The following is an 8918-nucleotide window of genomic DNA, read 5'->3' as shown; positions in this document are numbered from 1 at the left end:
AGAAATAAAATTAATCTTTGCTCACTTTTGGTAATTAATGTCTCTAAAGGAATCTGTCAATTTCATTAAAATTGTCAGGTTTATTGGCATGACGTTATCATTATATTCCCTTATCTGTAAGATGCGTGATAATGTTTCTCCTTTCATTACTAGCACTGGTAATTGTGTCATCTCCCATTTTTTCACGATCAGTCTGGCTCTATGGTCTCAATTGTATTAATCTTGTCTAAGAAACAGGTTTTGGTTATATTGATTTTCTTTGTTTTGTAGTTCCTATTTCTTTAATTTCTATAGTTTCTTTATTATCTACTTGCTTTGGATTTAATTTATTCTTCTTTTAGTAGTATCTTAAGGTAAAAGCTTACATCATTGATTTGAAACCTTTTTTATTTTTTAATATAAACTGTTAAAGCTATAGATTTCCCTTTAAATGCTATTTGTCCACACACTACACTTTTGATGTAATATTTGTAAACTTTTTATTCAGACTCCCTGGAAGTTACCTAACAAGACAGGGTGGCAGCAGGTCACAATTTCCACAAGCAGAACTGTGGATGACTGCTGTGTTGGTTTATGAAGTTTTGCCATCAATTCAAGTAATCAAAAAATGGAAAAGTATGCAGATGTGGAGGAATATAAAAAGATGTCTCTGGAACAGGTAAATTCTGGTAACAGAATTGGTAAATTCTGAAACAGAGTCTTCATTTGTTATTGATGAAAATACAACAGCTTCGGGGACTGGGCTTTCTGAAAAGATTCCTGTTTGTGAGCAAGTGGACACACCATAAAAAGGGCAAGAGTTTGAAGATGATCTTGTAGAGGAAAGTTCCAGTTGACTACCCAAGAAAAGAAAACTTGATGATGAAATAGTCCCAGAGGAAAAAGGTTCTGGTGATGATGAAGCCATTTCAAAGAAAAGAAAAAGAACAAGAAAAAGGGATGATGTTCCAAAAGATGAACCTTCCACGGGAGACAGCACTTACAAAAAGAGAAATAGAACTTGAGAATGTTCCTGAAAACCAGAAGAACTTGGGGGACACAGCTCAGTACTAGCTGCCCACTGTGATGGACTTCCAGAAGCTGGTCTGGACAAGTGTAGTCAAAGTCATATTTTTTTTTATCTAAGACACATTAATAATTAGATGAAAGGAACCCTCACTGGGGAATTTTTAGAAAAGGTATGACATAAAAAAAATTGTGGTATCACTGTTTTGGACCTGGGATGTGGTAAAGGTGAAGATTTGCTGAAGTGGAAAAAGAGTAGAATTAACAAGTTTGTACAGATATTGCTAATGTTTCTATCAAACAGTGTCAGCAGCGGTCTGAAGACATGAAAAATCCTCATGAAAAATTTTCAGTGGAGAATTTATAACGGCTGACTGTTCAAAGGAACTTTTGATTGACAAATTTCATGACCCAGAAAGGTGCTTTGACATTTGCAGTTGTCACTTTGTCCATCATTACTCATTTGAATCCTCTGAGCAGGCTGACATGATACTCAGAAATGCCTGTGAGAGACTTAACGCTGGGGGCTATTTTATTGGTACTACTCCCAATAGCTTCAAACTGATCAGATGCCTTGAAGCTTAAGAAACAGAATCATTTGGAAATGAAATATGTACTGTGAAATTTCAGGAACAAAAGGAGATTATCCTTTACTTGGCTGCAAATATGACTTCAACTTGGAAGACATTATGGATGTCTCTGATTCCTTGGTCTGTTTTCATTGCTAAATGCAATAGTGAAGAAGTATGATATAAAACTAGTCTACGAAAAAAATAATTCTGGAATTCTATAAAGAAAAGATTAAGAACAATGAAAATAAAATGTAGTTAAAACAAATGAATGCTAGCCCTGGAGCCATATCCTGCAAATGAAAATTCTAAACTTGCCTCTGAGAAGGTGGATGACTATGAACATGCAGCAAAGTAAATGAAGAACCATCAAGTAAGGTTACCCTTGGGAGCCTTAAGTAAATCAGAGTGGGAAGCTGCAATGTTTACTTGGTTTTTACTTTTAAGAAGCCCCGGTGAGCACATAGGCAGTAGTCCCAGAGGAGCTGTGCTCTGTCCAGCACAGATTTGAACAATCTATCTCAGCTCTGTTTGTTTATTTTAGTTCTAAATGTGCAGAATGCTGCTATAAACTCCAGTGTATAAATTCAACATTTGCTGTCTGTGACAGATGAACTTTTGTGTGTGTATGTAAGAATGAGTTGGGAATCTTTGTCTTTAAAATCTATTTTTAAGTAATGGTCTAAGAATTCCATTTGCCTCTACTCTTTTAGCTCTTAAAAATCATAATATAAATATAAAAAATATAAAGAAGCAACTTTCAGTGTTTGTTCAATGTGTTTATGGTATTACATTTACTGTAGTTGTAGAATTGGTCAGAACATTTCAATCATGGGCTCATCTCTATAGTTTTGTTATATAGTGTTTTTTAAGATTAAATGACTTGCATTCTCTACAATTGAATGTAAATGTTCAGATGTATTCCTAAAGTTTAAAGTGAAATTTAGATGGTCATAAAATACTTAACTGTATGAAAAATTATTCAGTTCAAAATATTTTCCAATTTATTTGTATCTGTTTCTTGACACATAACTGGTTTAGAAATGTGTTTCATGTCCAAATATTTTGGGATTTTCTGGGTACCTATCTATTATTGATTTCTAATTTAATTACATTGTGATTAGGGGCATACACTGTAGGATTCAATGCTTTTAAATTTATCAAGACTTGTTTATGGCACAACGTGTGGTCTCAGTGAATGGGCCATATGAAACTGATAAGAATGTGTATTCTGCTACAGCTGGGTATTCTACAAATGCCACTTGCCATTGTCCAAGAGGATGTGTTTATCTTTGTGTTTTTGAAGGGTAGCTTCAATATCCTTTCTATTATTATTTTTTGTTTTTTTGTCTACTTGTTGTATAAATTACCAAGACAGGGAGTGTTAAAGTAATCAACTATAATTGCAGATTTATTACTTTATTTCTTTAGCTCTGTCAGTTTTTGTTTCATGTATTTTGAAGCTTTGTTATTAGGTGCATTTAGTATTGCTATATTCTCTTAATGGATTGCCCTTTTAAAGAAAATTTTTATCTTTATTACTGGTAATATTCCTTGTTTTAAATTTTACTTTATGTGATATGAGTATACCTCTTTTAGCTTTCTTAGTAGTAATTGCATGTTATTTTTTTCTCACTCTTTAACTTTTAACATATTGGTATCTTCATATTTAAAGTGTATTTCCTGTAAACAGCGTGTATTTGGGTTTTTTTTTCTTTTTTGTAAGCTTAAAAATCTCTTTCCTTTAACTGAAAGATGGAGACTTTGCCTCTTTCATGTTTACATGGCTAGAGCTGGAACATATTCTTCTTAGTAAAGTATCTCAAGAATGGAAGAAAAAGTATCCAATGTACTCAGCCCTACTGTGAAACTAATTTATGGCTTTCACATGAAAGCTATAACCCAGTTATAACCTAAGAATAGTGGGAAGGGGGAAAGGGAGGGGAGGGAGGGGGATGTTGGTGGAGGGAGGGTGATTGGTGGGATTACACCTGCAGTGTCTCTTACAAGGGTATATGTGAAGCCTAGTAAATGTAGAATGTAAATGTCTTAACACAATAACTAAAAAAATTCCAGGAAGACTATGTTAACCAGTGTGATGAAAATGTTTCAAACAGTCTATAAAACCAGTGTATGGTGCCCCATGATCGCATTAATGTACACAGCTATGATTTAATAATAATAAAAAAACTCTTTCCTTTAACTGACATTTATAACACATTTATATTTAATATAACTTTATGTTTCTGTGTCTACATTGTTGTTATTTGTTATCTATTTTATCTGTTTTTGTTTTCCCTTTTTTCTTCCTTCTTTTCAAATAAATATTTCTTTTACATTCTCTCTTATCACCACTATTGGCTTATTAGCTATACCTCTTGGTTGTACTTTTTAGTGGGTTGCTTGAGAATTACAACATGCTTTCTTAACTTATCTCATATGAATTGATAGTATAACACTTTACTATAATACAAAAGACTTTCAACAATGTTTGTCCTACTTATCCCTTCTTGTCCTCTGCTCTATTGTTATATATATTTCCCATCTATAAACTTTGTAACTCCTATAATACATTGTTATTCTCATTCCTAGATTAGCCTGTGGACAGTGGAATGACATGAACTGGCTTAATTTAGTTATCTGAATCAATCATTGTCCAAGAGGATGTGTTTATCTTTGTACCACTTAGGCCTGTGGAAATGCTAAACAGAACACATTTTTCCTGTAATACATGGAATTTGGAAAGAAGAAATGGAAACAGAAAGAAACAAAAAAATTTTTTTTTGATTATTTTTAAAAGGGAACAGGGAATAATTGATATGGTCTGTATAACCAGCAATGGCCACTGGTTCAAGTTACTTCCTTACTGATTTTTAATGAGTCTGGGTCCACTACTTTAAATGGTTGCCATACTCCAGCAACTCATGCACATATACTCTAAAGAGGGGTAGTTGTGAATGATTTGAATGATGAGAATATTTCATTGATATGGTTTAACATTATTATTTTGTAACATCCAAGTTGATGCATTTTTAAGTGAATTGCAATTTTATGGAATGGCAGGTAAAATTTCTCACTACTTTGTATAGCATGACTGGGAATATAAGAAATGTAGGACAAATATCTTATCATAAAGTTATATTAAGAATTTTTATTAACATAAAATAGTAAAATGACATTTTTCTTTTTTTTTTTCATTTTTAATTGACTAATTCTCAGTCAGAAGCAAAATAAGAAGAGAATGTTCATTCCAAAGAAGGATATCACCTTCCTCACCCAGAGCTTACAAATGAGATGGTAAAACACAGGCTTTATGACCACTCACCTCAAGAAAGCAAAGGGTTCAAACAGAGTAGAATAAGCTATGAGACTTCTGGGACTGAAAGAAGAATCACAAGAAGCCAGCTAGAGGAGATGCATTGCTGGTGTCAGGGGAGGTTCAGATGGATGTTACCTGAGGGGAGTTCTCCCGGGAACCTACAAACATGCCCATGAGAGAAAGTTATAATCTGACATTAAAGGCCTAATTTGCTGCAAACCTGTGTTAGCTCTTTGGACTTTATGTGGATTGTTTCCCTAAATGGAAGAACAGTTCGAGTCAATCAATGGAAAATCAAGGAGTTCTTTCATTTATTGTGTTCTTTTTATGTAAGGACTCTACTGCCTCTTTCTTTCTTTTTTTTTTAATCTTCTCTGGGTTTTGTTTACTTTTTATTTCTTAGCCTGCCTTTCTGCAGTGGAGGCAAATATTTTCCTTCCTAATCACCATATTCTTCTCACATGAAAGCTATTCTCAGTAGGCAGCTAGTAAAATCCATTCAGCACTTTTCCTGATAATTAATCTATTTATTTTGGATGATTTGGTTGATGTTATTTTCAAACCCCTTGGAGCTCATGCCCCTTTCTTCCATACTGATCCATTAAACAGATATTTAAAATATCTCTTATCAAGGAGTACTCATAAATGGAGGGCTCACATTAATTCATCATCTGCCTTCTGATAACGCCATTATGTTTGCTTTCATTTCTCTCAGAAGGGAGTTAGAAACTAAAATAATGTTTGAGATGAGAAGTTCTAGTTTGTTCTATGGAGTGATTAGGAACTTTACTGGTTTAGATGTTTAGAGTGAGAATGTATAAAACAGAACTGATATGCAGCCAAAATACACTGGTACCGGATTTAAAGTACTGCAATATCTCCATCATGGTTAGTAATAAGCTGGCACTGCTCCAAGACCCCCTAAAATTCCCCAGTGCCTGGCACTGTGGTTCTCTTGGACTTCTTAACAACTCAACAGGTAAAGAGCTAAGACTGGCACATCTGGGGCCCCATTTGATCCATGATGCCTGGTGCAGTGTTAGCTCTTAAGTGCTCAGAATGTTGTCCTTTGGTGAAAGGAGTGGAAAGGAAATACTACTTGGTTGGCATTCTTGAGGTTCCTCAAGGAAGTCCTGGAAAACTGGACGTACTAGTACTAGTGGATGACAGCTGCTTAGAGCTGTTCTGAAGGCTTTATATATGCCAGTTTGTTCAATATTCTCAACATACCTGTGCCGTAGGTATTACTATCACCTCCATTTCACAAATGAGGAATTGAGGCCCAGGTAAATTGTTTACCCAAGATCATACAAATACTAAGTGGTGGAATTGCAATTGGAACTCAGGATGATCCCAGAAGCAGTGCTTCTTTCTCAAGTTACCCTGGCTGTGACCTTCTGTGAATCTCTGACAATAACATTTATGAGGCTTCTACTGTCTGTACCGTGCAAATCACTATAGGTGAAATAAAGATAAATGAGACCTAAAACTTGTTCTCATGTAGTTCATTGTCTAGTGAATATGGTCAAGCTTTCCACATCTTGTCCTTTCCTGTTCTGGACAATATAAATCCCCCACAATCCTTTTCCATGTCCAGGGAACCATTTAATGGGCAAATTCTAGAGGAAATTGTGTTTGGACTCCTACTTAACAGTGTTTATTGCAAATTGGAAAGGCATTCTTTTCTAGATTGCTTTCTAGAACATGAAATATACATTTTTATGCAGAAAGTTTTATTTTTCACACATATTATTGTAATAATGTTTTGATAAATATGAATTCCAAATAAGGCAGATCACCTTGAATTCCATCCAAGTGGTTCTGAATATGTTTTCATTTATTCAGGCATTTGCAACACCCAGAATTTGAGGATGAGATAACAGTACCTGTCTTCATTTTTTTAAATGTCATTTATAAAATATAAAATAAAGCACATTTAAGGTAAATAAGATTGGATCTTATAAATTTTGTTTCTGTATTAATCTATGAGATTCAATACCAAGGAAGTGTTCCCCCCAATCAGCTCTACTTTATCTATTTTAAACTCCATTTTAAATTCAGTGAATTTATCATGGGGACAATTAGTGTGATTTGTTATAGAAGGCTTTCATACAAGGACAGAATTCATGAAGTAGTCACCAAACTGACATCACAGGTAAAAATGTTTTCTGTTATAAATTAAAGAGAGATTTTCATGACACTTGAGAAATAGAGACCAAGAAGCCAGATCAATCCATTCTCTTCCTTGAGATAAGAACCCACCGTTCTTGTTTACTCCCCATGGTTTGTCTCAAATGGCTGGTCCTGATGTTCTTAGGAAAACCTCATCTAGCCTCTTCTTTACTGCTGTTCAATACAATTTCCCTATTAATTTTTAAAGAAAAATATCTCAATAAGCTAATACTTTAAGTAGAAAGAAGAATTATGAGGTGGTTTGTGTACACTCAACGAGACTAGAAAATATGGGCCATGGCATTCAATTACAAATCCTGGTTTGATCCATTACTAGCAGCTAATTAACCATTTTGTGCCTCAGTTTCCCTATCGCCAATGTTGGTAACAACAGAATCAATTTCATTACTGTGTGCTTATGAAATATATATATGTGCTTATACTTATATAGATATATAACAGAACAGTTTTGTAGTACACAATAAATTTTAATTATTTTCATTGTTGCACATCTGAAAAACTATAAGAATATGGTACAAAAAACATTTGAAGTCTCAAAGTATTAACTGGATCTATCTGCTTCTTTGACATATTATTTTTTAGAAAAACAGTTCAATTGAGGATTTTACAACATTTTCTTTTTTTCTTTTCTTTTCTTTCTTTTTTTTGCAGTTTATGGCCGGGGCTGGGTTTGAACCCGCCACCTCCGGCATATGGGGCTGGTGCCCTCAGTGTGAGGGGCTAACTGCTGTCTATAATTCGAATTCATTTAACTTTGAAAAACAAAGGTCATTTTGTTTCTTTACTTTTCTTCAGGTATAGCAAATTACAGCATGGATCCAAGGAGGTCATTACTGTTATAACAAAAGGATATAATATTGAGCTATAATGTTCCATCATTATAATTAGTTTTCCTTAGAGGGTGCATTTCAGACATGAAATACTTGCTATGTCATTATTTTTTATCTCTGTTGGGTCAGGCTTACTGCTAAAAATCTGCTGAAAACTATGTATATTATTATATATTATTCAGGGTTCTCCAGAGAAACAGAAACAGTAGAGTATGTATAAATATAACAGGCTGTAGGATGTGTATGTGTGTGTGTATAGATAGATAGATAAACTGATTTATTATAAGATATTAGCTCATGTGATTACAGAGGCTAGAAGTCCCATGATTTTCCATCTGCAAGCTGGAGACCCAGCAAAGCCTGCAGTAGTTAGAAGCCAGTGTATGTCATTCTGAGGCCTAAGAACCGCTGGGCAGATGGTGTAGGTTTCAGTTCCAGTCTGAAAGCCTAAGAACCAGGAACACTGAGGGCAGGAAAAGCTCCATGTCCTAGCTCAACAGTCAGGCAGAAAGGGGCGGGGAAGATTCAACCCTCTTTTGCATTTTTGATGGATTCAGGCCCTTGACAGATTGAATGAGGCTTAGACCTCCCCCTCCCAACATTGGGGAAAGCCATACATTTTACTCAGCTAACAATCCAAATGCTACGCTCTTTTAGAAACACCTTCACAGATGCACCTAGAAATAATATTTAATCAGGTATCTGAGTGTCCTACAGCCAAGCTAAGTTGACACATTAAATTAACAATCACACCATGGGTCCCCTTCCCAGAAAAATATGTATATATACTGTTTTGAATGGAATTTTCTGGTGACTCATAAACCCCATGAGGCCTATCCAGGGGCACTTCCCAAACCTTCCAGTTCAGGGGGATTGTGGATTTAAGCTAAGAGTTTTCAGGATAAGAAGCCCTTTTTGTGCTTTCACAGAACAGACATTGCAATCCTGACACGGTTCTTTGGCATTACCAAAGCATGTTGTAAAAGCTTCCCTTAGTGAGAA

The 8918-nt window shown here is 34.9% G+C and overlaps 1 pseudogene; it reads left to right on the top strand.

Moving 5' to 3' along the window:
- The first annotated feature begins 607 nt into the window (after positions 1-607).
- Positions 608-2033, top strand: LOC128580883 (mRNA cap guanine-N7 methyltransferase-like; annotated as a pseudogene).
- The last annotated feature ends 6885 nt before the right edge of the window (positions 2034-8918 follow it).

Source organism: Nycticebus coucang, chromosome 3 (genome assembly GCF_027406575.1).
Source record: "Nycticebus coucang isolate mNycCou1 chromosome 3, mNycCou1.pri, whole genome shotgun sequence".
NCBI classification, from domain to species: Eukaryota; Metazoa; Chordata; class Mammalia; order Primates; family Lorisidae; genus Nycticebus; species Nycticebus coucang.
Note: the sequence above shows the minus strand (reverse complement) of the source record. Positions and strands in the feature narration are given on the sequence as shown.